Genomic DNA, 25,815 nt, shown 5'->3' on the forward strand with positions numbered 1-25,815 from the left:
CATACAATTTTCAGTGACAGCATATGTTTGAGAAAGTGTGTTTTGTGAGGTGCTGGTGTAGCAGCATTACAGGCCTGCCAACACCTCCCACTGCTTTTGACCCCTCCAGGAGACGCAGCCATCCAGAAATGCCCATCTGTGCTTCTGCCTCCTCCAGCGAGATCTGTGTGTGTATGCGCTTATACCTGGCACAGATCCACACACATTTACAGTGTGAATACACTGCAGGACCATTTGCGGTTTGCCATTGCCGCCCCATCCCTGCGTGCTTGTAGAGACAGTGCTAGCCTGCAGCTGCTGCCCAGCGTGAATAGTAAAATATTACAGCGGCGCCCATCAAATGCCAACTGACACGTCACCTTTTATTTCACCTTTAATCTCGAAGACTGCTGACTTGCAGTAAAAGCTCAGCTCATAAGTCAATGTTTTTAATGAGCTTGATGACAAGTACTTTGTTTTGTGTACATGCACCATGATTCTATATTACTAGACTGAAAGAATACTGAGGAGTACAGAAGTCGATACTTATCCTAGGTGTATTTGACTTCTGCTAATACTATCGGAGTTGTCCTGGCTCTTCCAAGCTTTATAATGGTTCTCATGAGACTAGCACATTCTCCCCGGAGGTTATGCTACACCTACATCCTACATCATCCACTGGAATGCCACTCTTTCATGAACCCATGTTCGACAGTTAGCAGAAGCTAGAGATTATGGTTTATAAAGTTTTAAATATAAATATTTTTCTTACATAAATACAGCAATTCGCTTCAGAAGGCCTTTATTAACCCCCTGGAGCTGTGTGGAGCACTTTTTGTGATGGATGGATGCACTTTATTGGACTTCAAAATCTAAACAGTCATTCACTGCCATTATAAAGCTTAGAAGAGCCAGGACATTTATTAATATAATTCAGATTGTATTCGTCTGAAAGATGAAAGTTATTATTTTATTTATCTAATTTATCCACTAATAATTATAGTACAGTTTAATACATTTTAGTATAGAATTAAATACAGTTTTATGCACACTTACACTCATTATTCTGTGGTGTAGTAAATACTACAAAAAAACAAATGTAATTTCTACATGAAAAAGTTAGTTCAAGCAATAATTAAAAAAAAAAAAAAATCTATATTAATACTTGTAGAAGCTTATAGAAGTTAAAGCAAAAATATAAACATTATAAAATTAGGTAAAACCTACTCAGCTTTTTGGATACAGATGTTCCCATCATGAACTGGGCATGCATAATTAATAAAGTAGATTTTTCCCCCTATTTTCCAGCTGTATTTACACAGTATTATCATTCTCTTTGTTGTTAGATTTAGTAACTTGTGATTTTCTTACATCTGGAGTTCATTTTTTACTCAAAATGACATTCATGCTAAAAAATGAACCACATAATGTTATCGTCATTGTGTATTGTGTACTAAGTATTGAAGCCTCCGTGTTCGGATGAGCACTGCTTTACTGATTGTGTAGATATGGTGTCTACATGATATCTATTGTATAATTTACCTAGAAGTTTCTAAGTAACATACACCTTAAATGCATGGTTTAATTAGGTGCTATATTAAGTAAAATCAAAGTATTGCCAAGTAAGCTTTGAGTTACTTCTTTGTTAAATTTATTTAACTTGGGTAAGTAGATTTCATAATTATATATCATTTGACTTACAGAATTAAGTAATTGTATAAGTCAAATGATATATAATTATGAAATATTTACTTAATTTCTCTTATGAATGCTAAAGGGGTCATCGGATGCAAAGTTTACTTTTACTTGAACATTAATGTGTGTTGGCAGTGTATGTACACATCTATCCTATAATGATAAAAATTCACGCAGAGGTTTTTAATTAATCTGTAAATATAATATCACCTTTTTCAAATCGAGCTATTCTCAGATGCCTGTCGGTGTGGCGTCACACCAACAGAGGCCGCTCCCATGATAGTTGATTGACATGAGCGTCTTACCTCAGATCAGCTGTAACAGTCCAACCTCCATTGTTTCGATGCTGGAGCAAGGATGTAAGCTAGACAAGAATATCTCTGATTGAGCGCCTGAGGTACTGGATGTAATAACGAACATAGTGGTCGTCATTTACTCCCGACATCTGAGATGCTGAAGATGCAGTGAATTACGTTTGTTTGTGAATGGAATGCGCCTCCCGATCTACATATATCCATGTATATTCGCGCAAATCATTCGTGATCCGGCTTCACCTACAGCAGAAGTGAGTATAAGGGTTTTTTATGAATCTTTGCGATCTCCTTTCCTAATAATGTGCTAGTTAGCAAGTTTAGCGGCTAAACGCAGCTAAATGTGGCTAAAGTAAACAGGCTCATCCCTCCACAAAGAGAAGAGAGGGGCGGGGCGAGCAGAGCTCATTTGCATTTAAAGCAACCTCGACCAGAACAGGATGATTTTTGCAGAGCTGATTTTAGCAAGGTAAAAAAGATGTTATTTATACTACCATTGAGAAAATTTTAACCAAAGCATGTTATAGACTTTACATTAAGACCCTAAAGAATCATATCAACTTGTGGAAAATGGGCATCCGATGACCCCTTTGAGTTTAATACTAAGTGGACTGACAGAGCAGTATCAGTAAAATTTACTTAAAATGTGCTACTTAAAGCAAAGATTTTTTTAAGGAAATCCTAGAAGTTATTTTTCTCATTGTATTATTTATCAGTTTGACAAGTGGTGTATTTTATTTAAATTTCTATATTGTAATTTTTATATCGATAACTGATCTCTTTTATTTTATTTTTTTAAGTGCCACTTATAGTTCTTCAGTAGCAACAGTGCTTGTAAAATCCACAAGGCTGTAAGGTGTGCCATTTGTCATTTTAGGTTTCAGAAGGGTGCTCATCAGCGCTCCGTTTGCCCTGCACTGATGCCGGCTTTGTAGCAGACTTCTATCAGACAGTCCCTGCAGCATTACGTCATCAAGTGTAGACTTGGAAAAGGGCCTTCACTTTCAAACCAAACATGTTATTTAAGAGAAAACCCCAAAAAGGAAGAAGATAGAGTAAAACCCAGCATTGCATTTGGTGTGAATCATGTTAAAAATGTGTTTTATTTTGTTGCATCAGACATGGTGTGAACAGATCTTTTAGGGTATGACAGAATTTGCCTCTTTTTTTACCATGCAAAGAATTTGTCGCCTCCCAGACTATAAGAACAGACACTGTGGCGGAAACCCTCCCTGCAGCTGACTGGGATGCCAATGACCAAACTGCTCATAAATCATTCCGATTGGACTTTGCGGAGACAGGATCCACACATCTCCCCATCCTCAGTCAGAATTCCAATGTCTGGCGCTAAAATATTAAGCACTGGCATCTCATAGGTGCGGTAGCTCTGGAAGAGAGCATTTAATAAAACATAACTAGCGTTGCCTTGTGTGTGCTCTAATACTCCAAGCACAGGATTTGTGATCGACTCTCCCTTCTTCTATACTGAGAGTGCTAGGCTATAAAATATGAATTCCTTTACTTCCCTTCTATGGTTTTGCTTCACATGAGACCAGGATTGTTATTTTGATACAAAATTGTATCTAAATTATGCATATTCCTATCTTCCCTAAATGTTGTCATGTTAAAGTCACTTGCGCAGTTGTCAATTCACAAAGTGAGTGGGTGTTATTTTGTACCCAACATTTTTTGGAAATATGGAGCTCTGCGTTGAAACTAAAACTGCAAGATGTTTTATGAAACCCTCTTTCTCAAAGTAAAAGAAAAAAAAAAAATAAAATAGTAACTGACTTTAAACTTTATATCTCACAATTCTAACTTACTAATATTGGCACCCTTGGTAAATATGAGCAAGAAGGCTGTGAAAAAATGGCTGATTAGGTTGGAGAATACATGGCAAGGGATCTATACAGAATCTCTCTAGATCCTTCAGATTTTGTGGTTCATGCTGGTGGACTCTCCTTTTCAGTTCACCCCACAGGATTTCAATGGGATTCAAGTCAGAGGTTTTGGGCTGGCCAAGACAAGACTTTGATTTTGTGTTGATTTTGATGTATGTTTTGTATCATTATCCTGCTGGAAGATCCAACCATAGCCCCTTTTAAGTTTTCAGGCACAGACAATCAGGCGTTCATTTAATATCTGCTCATATTTGGTGGAGTCCATGATGCCATGTATCCTAACAAGACGTCCAGGTCCTCTGGCAGAAAAACAGCCCCAAAACATTAAAGACTCACCATATTGAACTGTGGGCATGAGGTACTTTTCCATATGGCTGCCTCTCTGTGTGGCAAACCTAAGTCTGGTGTTTATTGCCAGTATTTGGTTTCATCTGACGATAGAACCCATTCCCATTTAAAGTTTGTCAGTAAAGTCTGGCAAAAATGAAAATGCTTGAGTTTGTTTTTGGATAAAAGTAAAGGCTTTTTTTCTTGAAACCCTTCCAAACAATTTGTGGTGATGTAGGTGGTGTTGGATTGTAGTTTTGGAGAATTTCTGACCCCAAGACCTAAATAACTTCGGCAATTCTGTAGCTGTGATTCTTGGAGATTTTTTTGGCCACTCAAACCATCCTCCTGACTGTGCGTTGGGACAAGATAGACACACGCCCTCTTCTAGGCTGATTTATAACACTTAAAAGATTAGTTCACTTCCAGAATAAAAATTTGCTGATAATTTACTCACACTAACAATGCAGCTCTACATGATCCCAGCCAAGGAATAAGAGTCTTATCTAATGAAACGATCTGTCATTTTCTTAAAAAAATAATAATAACATATACTTGTTAAACACAAACGCTAGTCTTGCACTAGCTCTGCAATGTGTTTTCGTGACTTCACATATCGTATAATCACGCTGGGAAGGTCACACGTGGTTAGGTCTTCGTCAGTCTTTTCTGGTTCAAAAAAGTAGGGTAGGGCAAAAAATTAATTTTCTACTCCAACTTCAAAATCGCCCAACATCGTTGTTTTACCTTTTGACTTTATTTGTGCATTCACTTTGTAAATAATAGGGTGGTACTTCCGCCTACATTGTGCTTGATCTTTCCAATGTAATTTTTTTTTTTTTTTTAATGAAATGTTTCACTAGATAAGAGCCTTATTCCTCGGCTGGGGTCATGTAGAGCCCTTTGAAGCGGCATTGAAACCCTACTGAAATCCACTATATGGAGAAAAATCCTCAAAAACCTTAATTTATTTTTGTCTGAAGAAAGAAATGCATGAACACTTTGGATGACATGATGGGAAGTAAATTATCAGGACATTTTTATTCTGGAAGTGAACTAATCCTTTAATTATTGTCCTAATGGTGGAAATGGGTATTTTCAGTGTTTTTGCTATTTTCTTACAGCCACTTCTCAATTTGTAAAGCTCAACAACCTTTTTCTGCACATCACAGCTGTGTTCTTTGGTCTTACTGTACCTATTGTGATGAATGACTAAGGGAGCCTTATGTGTTACCTCTTAATTATACCTGCGTGAAAGAGGAGGTCATGGTTGAACAATGTCCTGTTACTAGTCACCCAGGTGTACTAAAAAAATGTAAAACATCAATGAAAATATACGTTAAAAATATTTCGCCAGGTGTGAATTCATAAAGGTGACAGTGATTGTAGCACACATATAATTTAACTTTAAGATATTTGTTTTTTGACATCATACTGCTCAACAAATCAAAACAGCATGATATTGAGACTGCTTGGATTTTTCTGGGATTTTAAAAAAGGAGTGAATGGTTTTTTCACATTTTAGGGTGGTTGTGTCCACACACTACTAAGACACATGCAAACACCATGTAAAAGTGAAATTTGCATCTGATGTTCTCTTTAAGCAATCAAATCAAAAGGTTAAACAGGACAGTATTCTTTCCACAGCCTTCTTTGCTCATATTTACCAAGGGTGCCAATATTATTGAAGGGCACTGTAAGTTTACATGCACTCATTTTTGTCAGTCCAAATGATTTAAATCCCATTTCAGATTCTACTAATATGAACCCTAAATTTTGTAACCTGATTCACATTTTCATTCACATGTGCATTTATGTATTTCGAACAAAACATTAGTGCATGTTTTCAGTACAATTCAAAATTAGAGAAATAAATGTTTTTTGCCTTCATGAAATACCTAAAATGAAAGCTGACAAATATGCCAGATTGGCTTTTTTAAGCAAATGTTTTGCAAATTTAATCTCCTCCACTGATCAGTTTATAAGACGTAAATAAACATATGTGTTTTAGTAAGATATAAACCATGTAAACAGCCAGCAACCATGTAAGTCTTATTTTGAAAGGGCTCTTCTGAATCCGATTGAAAACGAAATCATATTTGAGCATTTGCTTAGTTTTTTTTTCCTATTTATCAAATCTTCACCTCCCCTTTTAGTCCTAACAGATTATTTGGATGCATATAAATATAGCTAATGTGACTTTATGTCTCACGTTTGCAACTTATAGTTTTATTTAGCAGCTTTAGTTTTGACAACTGCAATTTTAATTAATGTAATTTCAAGTTGCAACTCATACAATTTACATTTATCTGTTGAAAGTGTGATTTTAATTCACATCATTATAACTGTTTTATTTTTAAAGTTTTATTTTATTTTGTAGCCTTAGGCGGAAACTGACTTTCATAGCATTTACAAATGTGCGTGTGTGTGCGTGTACATCATTCTTGGACCTGAGCCTTGCCTAATGTTTTTCTAATACAACTGATGCCACCATTCATCCTGAGCTCTGTTGCCACGGCAGCAGGGGAGAGTGGGTGTCGCTGGTTTGAGCCGTCCACATCAGCATCGGTGATAGGAACGACGGATGTTTCTGGCTCTCAGAACAGCATCTATCTCACATACAATACTTCAGCTCAGAAGTTTTACTGTTGACACTTGCACGCGCCTTCCAGTCCTTTTCATGAATACCCTTGAGGAGAAGACAAATTACCCCTGTCTGAGAGCGCTTTCCTGCTGACTCCAAAAAAAAAAGAGGAGAATATTTACTTTGTGTCAGTGACGTGAATATTTTTTCTTATGTTACAGGGGGAGGGAATCATCCTCGCATGTCCCAGCTAAGCTTTTTATAGGACACACAGTCAGGTAAGCTGTCTCTGTTGCATATGTCAGTCTACATGTGCTGTTTAAACAACGTTGTTTGTACACTACGGCTAGGTTTTGCAATTCAGTGTCACAATATAATAATTGGATAGTGATTGAAACTGGGCTGAACTGAAGAGAGAGACCCTCAGCGTGAGTGAATCTGCTGGATAAGTTTCAGTCTCTCTCATGCGGTTCACTTCACTGATGTCCACTACAGTGCCTCAGAGAAGTAAAATATCGATTTAGCGATCCAAAGCCAGGGTTTTTAAGCCCTCCAGGTCCATTGAGGTCCTGCAGGGGGTCCGTGGACAAATATATAAAACTTTCTTTCTTTTCTTCTTCACATGTCCTGTTTCTAAATGTGGAACATTATCTGCTTTATAAGCATTATGTAACATAATACTATTAGCTGGAGTAACAAAAACGAACTTTTTAAAATTATTTTAGGATACATAAATATTACTAGTATGTTTTTTTATATATTTAACATTTCATTGCCATCACAAAATGCTATTAAAGGCACAATATGTAGGTTTTCGCGACTAGAGTGCGCCTATTCAAAACAAAGAAAGAAACAAACTTGTAGTTTGATGATGTGGTGATGGAGTGTGGAATCATAGGAGTCGTTGTCTTCATTCCCACAGCCGATGTTATCCAATGGGACTCGGGCAGAAATTATATTCATGCATAAGCTAATGCATTAAAGAATTTTTAATGCCACTGTAGTATGAAGCAGGGTGGTGCGAAAAGTTGTGAAAGTGAAACGAGGATGGTGGAGCGATTGCTAATGAGAAATGAGTGCAATACACGGCTCGAAAGCAGTGGAGCTTTTCCGCTTCTGCTTCTTCCGGTCATGCGTATGTAGGAAAAAGCAGCGCTGTTTTATCATACTATATGTTGAAGTGTTGTTAGAATTAAAGTGTCTTTGGAGTTTCCATGTATTCTACAAAATAAAACCGGGAAATCGAGGGTATATGACAGGTGATAGCAGGTGATGCACTTACACTGGCCTTTATACTAGATATAATTGCTTGTTTCTCTGGATTTAAACATTCTTGGAAATATTTGGGATAATGTAAGTACACAAGTCAGCGAAATATATAACATTGTTCTAGTGGTTTTTGGATATTTTAGTAAAAAAATTCTTACATATTGTGCCTTTAAACACAGTTCAGCATTTGAGATGTGCTGAAAATGACAATGTAGTGGGAATTTTCATCGCTCTCAGAAATAAAAAGTACACTTTTGTTCAAACGTTTAGGGTCTGTATGATTGTTTTGAAAAAAATCAGTAAAAGCAGTATTATTGTGAAATAGTATTACAGTTTAAAATAACTGTTTCCTATTTTAATGTATTTTAAAATTGTATTTATTTCTGTAATGACAAAGCACTTTTTTTACTTTTTTACTTTAGTCTTCAGTGTCCTTTAGAAATCTCTGTAATAGGCTTCTTGTGCTGGTGCTCAAGAAACATGTTTCTTGATAATATTATGTCTATATATTATAATTATCAATTTTAAAAAACGGTTATGCCGATTAACATTTTTGAGTTAACTGTTGAACTTTTTGCATTAAAGAATCCTTTAAAAAAGTACCAAATAAATATTTGAAATTTGAAATATAAATCTTTTAGAACATTATAAATGTCTTGACTGTCACTTTTGATCAAATTAATACATTAGTTCAGCCAAAAAGGAAAATTCGGTCATTAATTACTCATCCTCATGTCGTTCCAAACCCATAAGACCTTCGTTCATCCTCAGAACACAAATTAAGATGTTTTTGATGAAATCCGAGAGCTTTCTGGAGCAGCGCAACTGACACGTTCAAGGCCCAGAAAGGTAGTAAGGACATCGTTAAAATAGTCCATGTGACATCAGTGGGTCAACCTTAATTATATGAAGCTATGAGAATGCTTTTTGTGTAGAAAGAAAACAGAAATAGCGACTTTATTCAACAATTTCTCCTCTTTACATCACAACGCTGACTCCTGCGTCAGCAGCACCACACGGATGCGTGGTATTCTTGTGAACCCATGTCAAAGACTGACTTAATAAAATTATGGTTAAACCACTGATGTCACATGGTCTATTTTATAGACATCCTGACTTTCTTTCTGGGCCTTAAATGTGGTAGTTGTGTTGCTGCATATGGAGGATCAGAAAGCTCTCGGATTTCATCAAAAATATTTTAATCTATGCTAAAAGAGACTTTTTTTAATAAAATGTGGACATTTGCGGTATACGATTGTATTGCTGCAGCCCTAGTCCGCAGTACATTAAGATTCAGCTTTCTAGTAGGATGGATGTGCCTTCCATATGTGTGCATATCTCAACATGCATCTGATGAATTATTTTTGCAGTTTACACACGGTTATTCTGCATGCTTCTGAGCGCTCGCAACAAGTCTGGCAGCACTGAGATGAGGCTGTGATACTGTTAATATTCCTCTCTGGGTGAATAAGCGTTCTCCTGCGTGTGGGCTGAGTGAGTCAGCCCTGTTAGCACTGCTGTGTCTGTCCAGGCTCAGAGCTGCTGCTCAGCGAAGGAGAATCCCGCTACAAAACCCCCCACCCCCCTCCTCCACCCTCTTAAACATGTCTCAACCATCTTTCAACAGGCCAACTAGAGCATGACCGCAGCCTCTCAGCCTCACTCCCCTTAAACCCCCTCAGAACACTCTCCTCTTCTCTCCTTCGCTCTTTCTCTCTCTTTTCCTGTCTTCCCTCCATCAGACGACACAGTCGGGGGGCAAATGTGTCACATCTCATAGCTCAAGAGTTTCATTATTAGGCCCTTCCTAAAGATAGACACTCAAAATGTGGTTCTCCATTTTCTCCGTTTAAGAAATGATGACAGGCGCCACAAAGCCTAACGTTTTGCTTCAGAAACACCTGGGTTTCTTTCTAATGTTCTTATAGGCTCTTCATTAATAGCAAAGCAAAGTTCCTAGAAAAGGCCAAACCTGCTAAATGCATTAGACTCCTGCCATGAGAGCTAATGAGAAGACATTCGAGGCGAGGTATTGACATGCTTTTGTTTTATGTGAAGGGAACTCTCCTGCAGGGCTTAATATAGCTTTTAAAGCCACATTTTGTTGACTGAGTGGCTTAAACATGAACACAGAACCATGGTGTCTTCCTCTTAGAGGATTGTATTTACAGTCTAAATTTGTTATGCTCATTTTGAATTTCCCCTTTTGTGTCCAAGTGGTAAGTGGCAATACTATTACCATTACAATTTTTTATTTTTTAAATGAACTTTTTTTAGTAGCCATTACTCCAGTCTTCAATGTCATATGATCTTTCAAACATCATTTTAATATGCTGATTTGGTTCCAGAGAAACATGTCTTTTTCCAGGGTGTTAGATAACATGGGACACTCCTCTAAGAAAACGATTTTAAACCAGCATTTAAGATCTTGCAGGCCAGTGCCTGTCTCTTTGAGCATTACTTTCTTATATCATCAGAAAGATCACTAGTGATAAAAAGATGTGTGAACACTTATTTTCAAAGCTTTGATGACAGGCAGGAGGTGCACTGTATGTGCATGTGATAAGGCTGTCATTTACTATTCTGTTGACATCTGACAACCTTTCACATCTGCTTCATTCTTATTTGTCTCCATTGTGTTTACTCATTTTGAGATTTTCTGATAGATATAAACAGCACAACGAGACGGCAGTCAGACTTCCTTTATGTTTCACTTCTCTAGTTTATAAAAAGAAAGCGCACTCAGGCATACATAAGCACACATGTTGGTTTCACTCTGATGATGAAAGCATAGACACAGTGGCTTTTAGGTGATGATATGTTAAATCCCAACTCTAAACCTAATACTCATACACATGAAATGTCATCACAAATCAAATTTAGTTTATTTTACTATGTTAATTATGATTTCAATTACTCACCCCACACACACACATTCGCATACATCACCTCATGAATGAATTCACTTGGATGTTGCTGTGACCTCAGCACATTCACTTAGCAAAACAAACACATTTAAAAAAAAATGTATATATGTGACCCTGGAGCACAAAACCAGTCTTAAGTAGCACGGGTATGTTTGTAGAAATAGCCAAAAATACATTGTATGGGTCAAAATGATTTTCTACCGTAAATATATCAAAACTTAATTTTGGATTTGTAATATGAATTGCTAAGAACTTCATTTGGACCAATTTAAAGGCTATTTTCTCTCTTTTTGCACCCTCAGATTCCAGATTTTGAAATATTGTATCTCGGACAAATATTGTCATATCCTAACAAACCATAACTTATTTATTCACCTATCAGATGATGTATAAATCTCAGCTTCAAAAAACTGACCCTTATGACTAGTGGTCGAGGGTCACATATATGCATATACATTGCTGAGGAAATGCAAAATCTTTCATCATACTGTTACACACGGAGCAACAAAAATGATTGCAGATGAGACAAAAATTATAAATTCGTAACTTAGTCATTTAAAATCGAATCACCATTGGCACTTTTTTTGTGTTTTTAAGATTTATTTTGGGCCTTTTTGCCTTTATTACAATAGGACAGATCATAGCTGACAGGAAGTGAAGTGGAAGAGAGAAAAGGGGGCGGGATTGGGAAAGGTCCTTGAGCCTAGATTCGAACTCAGGACACCCGTAGCGCAGTGGTGTTGTATGTCGGCGCGCTGCCCACAAGGCTATCAGCACCGACGTGTTGATATGCATTTTTATAAGAAATATTTGTCTTCAGCTAACACATGACCTGATTTACAGAATAATAGGGCTGGGCTTTGACACAAATTTCATGATTCGATTAGATTCCGATTCAATTCGTCATTGATTATTTTGGATATATATCCGGTACGGTACATGCCAAATTTTCTCAAGGAAAAAAAATCTCTCAACTAATGCTTTAATTACACGAGAGTCAGCTGGTACTACATTAGTATAATATTGAAGGTTAAAATTAAGTGATTTTTATACAGACATCTAAATTATATTTTTATAATAATAAGGTTATAATCACAACTATATTTCTGCTCCAATTTGTTTTTTGCAATATAAACATTTAAATGGTAGCTGTCATACAACCTAACTAAACTAAATTTCTATCTGTCTAATGAGTTTATGGCCAACGAATATGTTTTTTTGTCTGAGGTTAATGTGACATTACATGACGTTGTTTACAAGTTGTTATATTGACGTCTTTTTGTGGTTTAAACCATGATTGAGTGATTACATGAGACAGGATACAGATTTCAGTAAGTTGTACTTTTTCTTTTAGCATAACTTCGGATGTTCATTCATGTTTATTTTGTGCTGTAACTGGTTAAAGAGGAGAAGATCACATTATCAGTTCACATGCGCTTTGCGCTGCTGCTTCTCTTGAACTGAGGCGCTACATCAATCTGTCCCTCCACAATAAACAGCACCAAAAAGGCATTTATTGTTTGAATACTGTAATAAAATAGACAGAATTTTAATTCTGAGATTTTGTTTAATATTAAAAGTGACAAAGCACAAAGTTTTTATGCGATTTATTGGATAGGAGGTGCGCTACAATGTTCCGTTCATTAACTGAAAACAGGCTAGACTAACTGATTTTTGAGATTTCGAGATCAAGAAATCTATATATTTTTTTACCCAGCCCTACAAGTTTTATGAGCTGGATATTTTCAGTTAAGCAGTCAAACTGATTCAAGTCTTTAATTCTCAAGTAATCAATCTGAATCTGCAACTCAATTAATGTTAGCACATTTTAGCTGAATGTAAACATCAACATGTGCAAAAAGTTATTGTGGTCACGCTGGATATATTTTTCAGATGCCTGTTTTATTTGCACGTTTTAGTGATCCGTTGAAGTGCCTGTGTATTTTACCAGGATTGGCCCTGCCGCAGATGCTCAAGTTGCTTAGCAACAGCTGTTAGTGGTCTTCAGGAAATGTTGGCTGAGGGGCTTGTTTGCTTGACGGTGCTTATAGGAGCTTCCTTCACTAAATACCAATAAAGTCAGCTCATGGCATCTCTATCGAGAGCACTCACATGCTCTTATCTATATGGCAAGGGTGATGGGGCTTTTCATAGAGGCTAACATAACTGTGTACTGTGAGCTTACTAAAAACACATGCTATTTCCTGTTTTGTTATCTCAATTCTTAATAAAGCACTGTGGCAGAAAACATATTGCGTAATGGGTTGATAATCATTGACTAATGATTAAAAATTGATATAACTTGACTGTCTCTACATACTGTAGACCTATTTATCACTGATATGAACATACAAGTGATTAAGTGGAGAGTACCAAGGTTCAGCAGTAAGGATTTTTTTTTTTTGCTGGTAATTTGGATTTTACTTACTTCTAATTGAATCTAAATGTATAATTTTAGATTTTCATTTCAACTTTAAAATGTTATATACAGTTGATGTCAAAAGTTTACATACACCTTGCAGAATCTGTAAAAATGGTAATTATTTTACCAAAATAAGAGGGATTGTACAAAATGCATGTTATTTTTTTTTTCCAACAATGATTTTGACACATCTTTTCACACTGAGGACAACTGAGGGACTCATATGAAACTATTACAGAAGGTTCAAACACTCACTGATGCTTCAGAAGGAAACACAATGCATTAAGAGCCAGAGGGTGAAAACTTTTGAACAGAATAAATATGTGTACATTTTTCTTTTTTTGCTTAAATAGCAATGTTTTTTCTTTTAGTACTGCCCTTCAGAAGCTACAGAAGATACATACATGTCTCCCAGAAGACAAAATAATTTAAATTTACCCTGATGTTCAAATTCAAAAAGTTTTCAGCTGTGGATCATTCAAGTAACAACACAGTATTAAGAATCATGAACATTATGAGTCATTTTTATAATTCAACTATTATTTTCTCTTGTGGACTATATGTAAATGTCTTTTATGTGAATTATTTTATTTAGGTCAGTACTAAGTAAAAAATAACATGCATTTTGTATGATCCCTCTTATTTTGGTCAAATAATTATTACAAAGTGTATGTAAAATGTTGATCTCAACTATATATATTAAATATGAAGTCACAATGTAACAAATGTAGGGTGGAGTCTTGGTTCTATCCATCGTTTTTTTTTTTTTTTTTCCCACATATAACATGTTTGTTTGTCACTATATGTCTCCACTAAATAAACAAGTCTCTCACAAGTTCCTTTACATTAAATTTGATAGGCAACAAACAAACTTGCGTTAGTATAATAGACCAAATGACTGATGTAGATACACCTGGACAAAAAAAAATAAAAAATAAAAGCGTGCCTATCACTTTTTTCCTATTTGAGAGAGATCTATAAGATGCGGTGGTTGAAACTTGATGAAGTCCCAGAGAGCATTGTAGTCTCCTTTACTGTCTTTCCTTTATTGCATATTTGCTTTGAAGCTGCTTTTTCACGGGAACCCGCTTGAGCTGACGGCTGTCCCAGTGGTGCAGGGAAGAAACAGGATGTGTGTTGACCCACATCACACAGAAGAATGCAGTGATGTTGACATTCCTGCACACTTAATATTGCTAAACATACAGATAAACTTCTGAGGATGTATTCATTTAGAAGCTATGACCTTTGGGTTGGCACTGGAGCTTGTGTGGTTACTTGTGTTTGTGTTGTGTGTACTGTAGTCGGTCGCACTCTGGGATGTTAATAGAGTAATGAAGACCGATCAGCTTCTCTGCAGCACGGGCTGGGAGCAGGTCCAGACTCTGCTGGACTTCTGCTGGTCCACCCCCATCTACATCCATCCACAGCTAGCACTGTCAGCTTTCGAGAAAGCGAACACTGAACAAAACATCGCCCGCTTTCATTGTGGCTCTAAGATTAGATGCTTGGACGGAGGTCACCCGTCTCCTTTGTTTCCTTTTAATCAGGGGATGGCCCTGTGGGCCACTGTCAGAGATCACTGCCCTCCATTGTTTAGGGATGTCAGAGGAGGCAGTGCTGCTTAGAAAAGAGCCTTTGGATGCAGTGAGAGCCTCCATTGTGGTTGTAAGGAAGGAGGATGAGGTGCCAGGATCAGCCAGAGCTCCATGGCTCTGTCTCTATTGTGACTTAAGATGGTCAACTCAAACTCTGAAAGTGGCAGCCGTGAGTTACAGGGGGATGGAACTAGCTGCAGCAAACCCTTGAAATTAGGAGATCCCTTTTAACAATATTATCCCTTTGAGGGGATGGTTCACCCAAAAATGAAAATGAAATGGAAGTCAAAGGCTACCGTCAACTGTTTGCCCTTTAGTAAAAATAAAAGAAATAGATTTAAAATGCATTTATTTTGTACTAAGTATAGTATAGTATAGTCTATTAACATATTTACTGACATATTGCTTGAGATATACTAATAAACTTTATTTGGAGTACTACTTTTGCACAATGCACATTTCTTAATATTAAGCCTAAAATATGTTTTAATATCATTGTTGATGAGGATCTTTAAATGCTAAATATTTAAAGTGTACCTGAATTATACTTCCAATAGTTCCACTTTAGCACAATTAAATATACTTAAGTATATCTTTAGATGGGCTTCAGCACTACTTATGCACAAAATTAGTTGTTCCAATTTAGCAGACTTTAAATATACCAGTTTATTATACTAAAAGTACAATAGCAGGGTATTTGTAATAAGTAAATAATATGTAAATGTATTTGTAGTATATTTAGCATGAAATAAATGTATTTTAAATACATTTTAGTATATTTATTATTTCACAAGGGTGGTTACGATCATTCTTCAAAATATCTTCTTCTGTGTTCAAGGTTTGGAACAACATGAGTAAATGATGACAAAATTCTAATTTTTGTTGACTAATATTTTAAAGGGGTCATCAGATGCTAAGTTCACTTTTACATGTTTGAACATTGATGTGTGTTGGCAGTGTATGTACAAATCTACACTATAATAATAAAAATCCATGCAGTGGTTTTTAATTAATCTGTAAATATAGTATTCCCTTTTTCAAATCAAGCATTCTCAGATGCCTGTCGTTGTGGCATCACACCCGCAGAGGCCACTCCCACGATAGTCGATTGACATGAGCGTCTTGCCTCAGATCAGTTGTAACAGTCCAACCTCCATTGTTTTGATGCCGGAGCATCAAAAGCTAAGTTAGACAAGAATTGAGCGATTGAGGTGTTGTGTTGCTGGATGTGATAATGAACGTAGTGGTCGTCATTTACTCCCGACATCTGAGCTGCTGAAGATGCAGTGGATTACATTTGTTTGTGAAGGGAATGCGCCTCCCGATCTACATAAATGTGTCTATGTTTGCGCGAACGATTCGTGATCCAGCTTCACTTACAGCAGAAGTGAGTATAAGGGTTTTTTTTATGAATCTTTGTTATCGCCTTTCCTAATGATGTGCTAGTTAGCATGTTTAGCGGCTAAATGCGGCTGAAGTAAACAGGCTCGTCACTCCACAGAGGGAAGAGAGGGGCGGGGTGAGCAGAGCTCATTTGGATTTAAAGCAGCCTCGACCAGAATAGGATGATTTTTGCAGAGCTGATTTTGGCAAGGTAAAAAGGGTATTGTTTTACACTACCATTGAGAATTTTTAACCAAAGAATATTATAGACTTTTCATTAAGACCCTAAAGAATAATATCAACTTATGGAAAATGGGCATCCAATTACCCCTTTAAGAAGTTAGTTCTTTATACACTACCAATCATTAGTTTGGGGTTAGGTGCATTTATTTATTGTAATAATGTGATACTTTTATTCTGCAAGATATATTTCTAACATAAATGGCATTCTTTTGAACCAAAGAATCCTGGAATAAAAACAGTTAACACAAAAATATTAAGCAACACAATTGTTTCAAGTAGTATATTTAATGAATATTATTAAAAAAATAATAATTTTTACAGATCCATCAAACTGTTGTGTTAATTGTGTAATTGTGTTAACGAAAACTGTGATGAAAAATGTTTGCTGACAAAAATTTTTTCCCATGACTAAAACGAGATGATGATGAGATCAGATCAATATGCAATATGGTTGATGATAAGAGATGAGACTAAAATTAATTTTAACTATTTAGTCAAAGAAAGGAGACAAAATATTATTGCGAACTGCTGTACATGCCTCTACTACGCAATCCTTCATATTTGCGGTTGCCAGATATCAAGAGTTCAAATCTTTCCCTGTTAAAAGGATACATTTGCTTATTTTTTTGCAATCTGGCAACCATGCGCATGTGCTCGCTTTTCAAGCACTGACAATGATCTGAAAACAATGATCTGAAAACACCAACAAACAAGTAAGCTGAAGTTTAGTGAACATTACTACAATTTGGAATTACTATTAGGAATTTCACTGTTGTTATAATTTTTGTTTGTTATGCAAGTTTTTGGTAATAATTCATATATTAAGTAGCCTATAATAAATCAGGAGGCTAGATGAGGTCAAAAAAACCATGTGTATGAGTGCACATTCTATTGATTTGTACTTATCTAAACAAAAACAGAACAAGTTTGACTAAATATGATAATAACTAAAAAGTACATTTACCTTTACAAGGTACAGTAAATGTACCTTTAAAAAGCCAGTTACCCTTTAATAGGCAGTGCTTGTACCATGGCAGATTCGCTATTTACATGTCTGAATATGCAAAAGCTAAGACTGAGTGCTTCTCCAGAGAGGAAATGGATCTGCTTGTGCACAAGACAAGCCGGATTCCACCAAAGCCCCCTGACAATAATACACAATAATATCTTTTTACATTATAATCCTTTCATTTTTAATATTTGGCATGTTTGTGTGCTGCTGCATGTCCCTGTGTGTGTATTAAGCATTGTGCACCCACATATAGGCGAATATTACTAAAACACCCTTTAAATAAATAAAAAAATAAAAATGTTGTGTCACTGACCAACTAAAAGGTTGGTCTAAAGTCAATGGCGTAATCATTTTCAGTTGCAAAATAGCAACGCTCCAACAATGCGCCTGAACACACCTCGTTTTCAGACCAGCACACCCATGGGCAAATTAATGGGTGCAAGTGCATTTGCTATTTGAACAACGTGGTGCTGGATGTGAAAATGATAACTGCGTCATGCTGAAACTAGCAAAAAACACTTGCGTCACACCTGCCATCACATTGTGCCGAGTGTATGATAGGGCCCAAGACTAAACTATAAAATGGTTGACAAAATAAACACTATCAAATTGGTATTTCAAATGAATAATTCTTCTTCAAATTTGCTTTCTAAAATATTGGCATCGGCCATTAAAAACCCTTATTGGTTGACCACTAGTCCTTAACTGAAAGAACACATGCTGTCATGACTTTCTTTCGTTAAGCATCAAAGGATAAATTTAACAATCTTTGAGCTGCTCTTCCATTCAGTAAAAATGGAAGGGGACCAGCTCCAAAAAGAACAAAAAAACACTATAACAGCCTCAAAAAGTGGTCATACGGAAAGTCAGTTTCGAGAGATGTGGTGAGTAAATGATGATACAATTTTTATTTTTGGTTGAACTATTCCTTCTTGTTCTTCTGTGCACTTATTACAGGGTAGACTGACAGTCAGATGATGCCAAAGGCAGAAAGAGAGGTTAGATGAGCTATTACGAACTGTTGAAGTCTGCCAGATCAGTCTAGACAAACATGACGGCCGTGCCTCCTTCCACTGAAGCGGAGAATCAGCACCGACAAGCAAGATAGAGAAAAGCCAAGCCAGAACAATAGCGGGCGAGAGAGAACTCAGGTGAGACATATGTTCCACTGATGAAATGATTTATCCTCCACCCATGAAACAACAGGGTGAGACTTTAGCGTGATTGCTCTCACATCAGTGCATTCAGTGTAGCCAGAGGTGGTGAGTGTGAGGACAGGCTGAGTTCTAACACGTCCACTCACACACTCATAGGCTTTCCTCGCGTTCTTTCATCCCTTAGAGGCAGCCGCAAACCGATTAGCTCTTTCTGGCAAGACCGACTTGTGAAATCATCAGTGCTGCTCATTAACCAAGCAATACTCAGCAGATCAATACTTCACGCAAACACAAGAACAGACACCGAGTCTGGTTTTGAAGTGGACATCGGATGAAATTTTCACTTTTTTAGCTTTTACTCTTGGATTTAGTTAGGTCTGCCAACTCAGAAAAGTTTAAAAGAAAACACGCAGCCAGTTTGTTATGGACGGAGTCTGAAGCTGGTGGGGTAAGCAGTAGCTCATTATCATTTAAAGAGACATGCATCAAAATGAGTCGCTGTAAGCAGAGCTTGTTCTTTGTGAAGTAAAAAGTTGTTGTTTTACATGATCATTGATGAATTTTAAACAAAGTATGTTACACATATTTCATGAAGATGCTATCCACCTTATTTTTCCTGTAAGATTTTATGGGTCTGGCATCTGGTCTCATCCACGTCCAGCTATTTTTAGCTGTAGAAAACAGCTCATTTTGCTGCTTGATATTGCAAATTGGTGTGTCTTAACATCTTATTTTATTGTATTGTCTTAATTATGAACACACTGGTTTGTAGTGCAAACAGTTTTACCGTTTACTGCTCGTTGTTATTCTTCTCGTTATTTCCCTATAGTGGATAATGAACCAGAAGTGTTGCCCATAGGCTTACTTCCACGTTAAAGAATAAGGTGGATAGCATCTCTCTCACATCTGCTAACATGTGTTACAACTAGCTTGGCTAATTGGTTATAGCTCCAGGTTGATGAGAACAACTGAAGGGTAGGCAGTTGATTTGTGTTTAAGTCTTTCAGTTTGGGGTCTTTTCTTTTTCTCTTTCTTTTTTCTTTTTGTTTATTTGTATAATTTGTGCATATGATTAATATGGTACACTTGAGTGTTCCATTATTTACTTAAAGCATTAGAGCCACAAATATCATCTACTGTATTTGTTATATAACACCAAATTATCCTAGCTTGAAAAGCAGCTCAAATGTTCATACTTGTGTTTAGCAAAAATGCAAAATATGTAGCTTTTTATTAGGAGTTTAATTTAGGTTGAATTTGCAACCTTGTTACCTTTGTCTTAATCGTTATAGATTTGAGAATATAGATTTTGCATAATAATATGTATTTTTTGATGTTTATTTAATATGTAACTATTTTAAGTATTTATATATAAATATGTATTGTTATTATTTGTACACATCTGTTTAAAAGTTTGGGGGTGTTTTTTTTTATACTTCTGAAAGAAGTCACTTATGATCACCAAATTTGTATTTATTTAATTAAAAAATATAGTTAAAACAGGAATGTTGGGAGTTCTGAATAACTAATTTTGTTTTAAAATGTAACTTATTCTAGTAATGGCATAGCTGTATTTTCGGCAGCCATTACTCCAGATTTCGGTGTCATATGATTCTTTAGAAATCATTTTATATTCTGCATTTTCTTGATTTGTTGCTCAAGGGACATTTTTTTTATTGTTAGCCATTTTGAAATGTTTTTGTAGAAACCAAAATCAGCACTCTTTGATGAATGGAAAGTTGAAAAGTTTAAAATAATTTCTAACATTAGAACTTACTGTTTGGATTTTTATAAACTTAATGCTTCCTTACTAAATAAGAGTATTATTAAATAAATAAATAAATCCATAAATTAATAAACAAATAAAATATCACTGACACCAAACCTTTGATCAGTAGTGTATATATATTTTATTTTGCTTGCTGTTTATTTAATGTGCAACTGTATATATATATATATATATATATATATACTAATGCATTAACTGTTTTAGACGTCTAGAAAAGGTTACAAATATTGCAAAAACAGTATAATTTATGTATGTTTAGTTTGACTTTGTGATGTTGACAGTCAACATTCTCTAAAGGTTAAGCATCCCCTGTTCACTGTCTCCTAAATAGAAAAAATAGGAAAAAAAACATTCAATTTTAAGAGTTGTACCACATTTTGTACACTATTTGTGGAAAGTGCTCATTATCTTTTTCCAGGGTTTGAAAATGTTATTTCCCTCCCACTAAATACTATCCTTTTTGATTGTTTTATCCTTTCCTTTCTTTCTTTTGAGAGTCCTGTGTGATTGTTTCACAGTGAAGGAATGTAATCACCATGTCAAAAACACCTACCGCTTTCTCACTCATCAAGACTTAAATGGAGATTTTGAGACCGTCAGACTTGGCAGAGGTATCATGCTCACATTTTGTGTAGCCACAAGTCTCTGAACGCTTCCCACATCTCTCCGCCTCTCACACCTGTGACCCTAGTAACATTTCATAACTTGTATATATTCATAACACAGTGGCTATGCAACACATTGCAAGAGTGCAACAGATCTTAATGAAAAAGGTGAAAATACTCTATCTCAGATATTTCTTTTTTCGGTTTGCTTGGTGTACGACCGTATTTCTTTATATAGACCTGCACGTATCGCCGTTTCTTCACTAATAGCTCAAGGCCAGAATGACAAGCTCATTTTTCCTTTGGCCTCCAAATCTCTTTCCCTTTCTGTCATATTCTCGCATGCATTTCTAGCACACGTGCCAGAGCAAAGGGCATCTTTTGTACAGGCTCATAAAAAGAGCTGAATCAAGGCCTACTTTATCCTGCAACCTCAATCAGCTAACCTGACACTAAATACATCTGACAACCTTCCAGGCACCGCCGCACTGCTGCTAGACTTCTAGTGCCTTTTCCATTAAGACAAAATATAGCTCTGTACTTACCTCATGGCCTGAGCAATAATATGTTCTCACTAAACATCCATCCAATGTTCATCTACTGCTATCACGATGCATGTAGATTTATCATCGCTCGCTATTGATAGCCACTATACCTATACTATAAAACACACACCCACATGTACACTCAACCTTTCCACTCTCATAAGAAGTTAAATCAAATTTATACCCAACCTCAGGCACACATCTCCAGTCGCACTTGCAGCTCACCAAGAGTCTATTATAGCTCTTGACTCAGCACTCTAAAATGCTGAGATGATTCAGCATCGCTCTTTCTGGCTGCTCTCTTGCTGGAGATCTGTTGACTCCTACAGATGCAGATTGGACAATTAAATAGAAAGGACTGAGCAGTCATACAGTACAAGATCAGAAGTGGTTATGGTCCTTTACTGAGGCAAGTATTATTTGGGGTTAGTGGTTTGTTCACACCCCTAAGCCTGAAGTAGGGGCTCATGGTCAATAGAACTTCTAGAATCTTCAAAACACAAGCAGGCTTGAGTATTAAAGGGATAGTTCACCCAAAAATTACAATTCTGTCATTAATTACTCACCTTCATGTCGTTCCAAACCCGTAAGATCTTCGTTCATCTTCGGAACACAAATTAAGATATTTTTTGATGAGATCCAAAAGCTTTCTGACCCTGCATAGACAGCAACTACTACGTTAAAGGCCTAGAAAGGTAGTTAGAACATCATTAAAATAGTCCATTGTGACATCAGTGGTTCAACCGTAATTTTATAAAGCTGCAATAATACTTTTTGTGCGCAGAGAAAACAAAAATAATGACTTTATTACACAATTTTTTCTCTTCTGTGTCAATCTTCGAAGCGTGTTCACAAGAGTACCAAGAGTAGTTTTCTTTGCACACAAAAAACGTTTGAGTAGCTTCATAAAATCAAGATTGAACCACTGATGTCTCATGGACTATTTGAACAATGTTGGTACTTCTGCAGCAAATTTGGAATGATTTTGAAGTTGGAGAAAAAAAACGAGATGAGAGTTTTTCGACATACCCTAACTGTCTTGAACCAGAGTTCATGCAGACATATAAAAGATAAGCATTTAAGGTTAAAAGTATATAAATTGTCAATTTGTTTTGAAAATGACAGATCGTTTTGCTAGATAAGACCCTTCTTCCTTGGCTGAGATCGTATAGAGCTCTTTGAAGCTGCATTTAAACTGCATTTTGGAAATTCAAACTTGGGGGCACCATTGAAGTCCACTATATGGAGAGAAATCCTGAAATGTTTTCCTCAAGAAACATAATTTCTTATTGACTGAAGAAAGAAAGACAAGAACATCTTGGGTGACAAGGGGATGACTAAATCATCTGTAATTTTTTGTTCTGGAAGTAAACTACTCCTTTAAAGGCACATATTAGTACTTTAAAAGTCCATATTTGTACCTTTTCACTTTTGTTCTTTAGGGTACCTCCCCAGTGACAGAACTGTACCTTTTTTTTTTTGAGAGTGTATCAATGTTCTTGAAACCATTTAGAACTCCCTAGCAGTGGCCTAGCAGCCATCCACATTTTTTAAAGAAAAAGTAAAGATGTAGTTTTATTTACTCCTGTCTTACATCATATCTGTCTGAGATCATGCCTTCCTTGAAGTTGAGTCAGATTTGTAATGAAACTGGTGGGTTGCTATAGCTTGATTTCAGTTTCCATTAGGGGGTTTCATGTATTCGAAGACCTTACTCATGCAGACACACACACATTTTGTACTTATTGCGTGTGTTTAGTAATTTGCGGTGTTTTATGCAATATTTTGAATTTGGATATTTTTAAATATATGAAGTGCTCATGCACACCTATGGCAGATAATGTATCAGGATGCTTTATAATATTATTATACAGTAGCTGAAGTGCGGTTCACACAGCTACAAATACACACAAGCTAATACACCTAGAGAGAAAACACCAGATTGCTTTAACAGGTGTTGCTTGCCTAATGTGACACTTATTGAATATAAAACTGATGAAAGAGACAAACCAAAGCTTTTCCCTCCTAATTGCCCTCCCACCCCCCGTTCGAACAGGCTCACTCTTTTGCATAATTGTTTTTTTATATACACACATGCACAGGTCCCTCTGAGAATGTGTCTGTTCTTTCCGAGCAGGTGTGACCTTTTCTCTGATGATCTGTGATAGCCGCAAGCCACACCTTTAACACTGTGTGTCAGCATGCCAAAACACTTACACACACACAATGAGTGTTGTGTACACCCTTGCATAGTATCTTACTTTAGTGCAGTTTCTTGCAAAACTTTCACACTTCTGCCACAGACTAACACTATATGCATTTCTAAACCTCATTTCACAGCCTAGATTTTAAGATGTAGGTGTGCAGTGTTTTAGTGAGAGCCATTTTACCACTTTATGACATGCATCTAAGGCAGAGTTTAGATTTAACCCTAATTGATCACACCTGATTCAGCTAATCAAGTCCTACAGGATTATTTGAAAACGGAATGGTATTCTTATTCAGCAAGGGATGCAATACATTTAAAAGTGACGATCAAGACATTTCTGATATTACATAAGAGTTCTATTTCAAATAATTGCTGTTTTTTAAACTTTTCTATTCATCAGATAATTTCAGGGTTCCAGAAAAATTTGAGGCAGCAACTGTTTTCAACATTGATAATAATAAGTAATATTATTACAGCACCAAATCAGAACAAGCAAATCATTTCTGAAGGATGAGGTGACCCTGAAAAATAAAAAGATTGAACAGCCCTAAAGGAGACCGCAGTTACATCAGCAATAATGAAGCACAATACACATCAGGTGCATCATCATGCCATTCCAGTGGTGTTCCAGTGCTGTGCCCCGTCCTCCTGGCCACCTGCTCCTGGTGTGAGTTTGGACTTGGGCCGGGAATAAGAGGGCCGGGGGTGATGATTGTAGGGTAGAGAACTCCAACACAAGGACTTGTGCCACAATTGAGGCTAAATTGAAGTTGTTAACTGTTCTTTCAACCTCGTAAGAACTAATTTTCCCTCTAATTTTTTGCTGAGCATTCCTTTCGGGCCACCTGATCTAAAACACCTCATGTACCAGACTTAGGCCTGGGACACTCTAGATGATTTTCAAATCTTATCCAATATTAAAACCACCTGATCTCATGACGAAAACGTACCTGTGGGAACTTTTTCGCGAGATGCGAAATGCATACCAATAAGTACACTGACCTCCAAAAGTTTGGAAACGCCCTAGAAAAGTGGGGTTTTGGACAATATTGGTATGAATTCTTTTTAATTTGTGATAATTGTGCACTGATAAGAGACAACACAAACTACGAAAACATATTTTATTACATAAACAGTTTATACGCGAAAAAAAATAAATTTTAAATTCATCAAAATATCCACCATTAGCAGCTATTACAGCTCTGCATTATCTGGGCCTAAATTCATTGTATTCTAAACTTAATTGGCAATCAATTGTTGAAGCTATTAAGGTGTGCTGACCCAAAAATCTTTTAAAAACCTGGGCCAAGTTGAAACCAGTAACCAGGCATTACAGCTGGCAAAGAGGCATGTCTGACTTTGGCATGTGTATATATTGCCATTATTATGTAATCAAAATGAAAATTATTATTGCTGGTCTTCAATGATAATGTCAAGTTACTTTAATGTGTTTGCATCAAGAATGATCAGGACTTATGCTGATACCCTCCAAAAGCACACTTTGCCAGGGGAGTTTCCAAACTTTTGGAGGGCAGTGTACATACCACCGCAGTTTCCAACAGAAATTAACACTCGAGGCGGTAAAACAGCAGGCACGAATAGTTTTCGTACACAGTTATAATTAAAGCTCCATGTTTCGATTTGCGGACATAACAAGCTTGCTTGGTAACTCATGGAATTGCACTTGTGGAATTCATGGGTACGAATTCTGTGAAAAACATGACTCACAATGAAATTGCTGAAATGTGAGAGATCGAAAAACAAGCATGTTTGCGATTGCGTTTTTGCGTCAGATTCCTTTTTGTTCATACTGTTGGGTAGGTTTAGGTGTAGTGCAGATGGTACGTTATTTTAAAACG

At 36.5% G+C, this 25,815-nt stretch overlaps 1 protein-coding gene across 1 annotated transcript in view; it reads left to right on the forward strand.

Moving 5' to 3' along the window:
• Positions 1-25,815, forward strand: part of fut8a (fucosyltransferase 8a (alpha (1,6) fucosyltransferase)) — a 93,783-nt gene that overhangs the window by 21,523 nt on the left and 46,445 nt on the right. Inside the window, exon 2 of the mRNA XM_051133730.1 lies at positions 7,019-7,075. The gene's annotated coding sequence lies outside the window, so the exon portion shown is untranslated. The remainder of the gene's footprint in view (positions 1-7,018; positions 7,076-25,815) is intronic.

Source organism: Labeo rohita, chromosome 17 (genome assembly GCF_022985175.1).
Source record: "Labeo rohita strain BAU-BD-2019 chromosome 17, IGBB_LRoh.1.0, whole genome shotgun sequence".
Lineage (NCBI taxonomy): Eukaryota > Metazoa > Chordata > Actinopteri > Cypriniformes > Cyprinidae > Labeo > Labeo rohita.